At 33.8% G+C, this 972-nt stretch overlaps 1 protein-coding gene across 1 annotated transcript in view; it reads left to right on the plus strand.

Moving 5' to 3' along the window:
* The window catches only part of tcf4 (transcription factor 4), a 140086-nt gene that overhangs the window by 138097 nt on the left and 1017 nt on the right, over positions 1 to 972 (plus strand). The gene's annotated exons all lie outside the window — the stretch shown is intronic.

Below are 972 nucleotides of genomic sequence, written 5' to 3' on the forward strand. Positions count from 1 at the left end.
ATAAATTATACATTTTAAACCTACAATAAATTATATATATATATACACTCAGTTGCCACTTTATTATGCCACCCCAAGCATTATGTACTTTATGTTTCAAAGTGGATCCCAGACACAGTTGGGGCCCTGTGTGGGGTTGACAGACCTTTCTAAACCTAATGTAAGCTATTTAGACCAATGTGTTTTTTATTATGTAGTTGTCCCATTATTAGGTACATCTAGCTAAAACTAATGCAGTGTATTACAGCAGTATTGCAGTAAATCCTCCTTTATGAAGGTTCTAATGTCCAGTTCTTGTTGAAACTGTTTTAGAGAGGTATTGATTCAACTGTGTCCAGCTGATATAAATAGATCAAAATAATAGAAATGCCTCTCAGTGTAACATAATACAATTTAACAGCAGCACACAATACCTCTAAAATTACAATAAAGATGAAATGATGACCTTTATGAGGGATGGCTTTATTGCAGGGCAGTAAAGGACTGCATTAAACTTACATATATAATATATAATAACAGTACATTGGTCTAAACAGCCTGCATTAGGTTTAGAAATGTCACGTGTGTCTGGGGTCAAAATGAACACATGCTAGCTCAGGGTGTTGATGTTTTCCGGTTCAGTCAATCATTTACTAGACAACAGCTTTTTCTTTTCCAAAAAAAAAGAAAGAAAACATTTTTCAAACTTTTTGGAAGAATTTCCCAGTATCAAGTGCCATTTTTTAAATAATAACATGATGATCCTGATAAGGATCTGACTTGCTTGGATGTTTTTCAAGGTATACACACCTTTGATTCACATTCAGTTCCTGAAATCAATGGTAAGTACACTAGGAACAACTGATTATCTGGCTTTTTGACTTAAAGCCTGAATATGTTCCTTTTTAAGATGATTTTCTGATCTGTCTGAAACCAATAAGCTCATGAAAATGAACCTCAAACAATTACATCCTGACGTTCTGACTATGAGTT

This window comes from Morone saxatilis, unplaced genomic scaffold (assembly GCF_004916995.1).
Source record: "Morone saxatilis isolate NCDOM2014 unplaced genomic scaffold, NCSU_SB_2.0 Contig21, whole genome shotgun sequence".
NCBI classification, from domain to species: Eukaryota; Metazoa; Chordata; class Actinopteri; family Moronidae; genus Morone; species Morone saxatilis.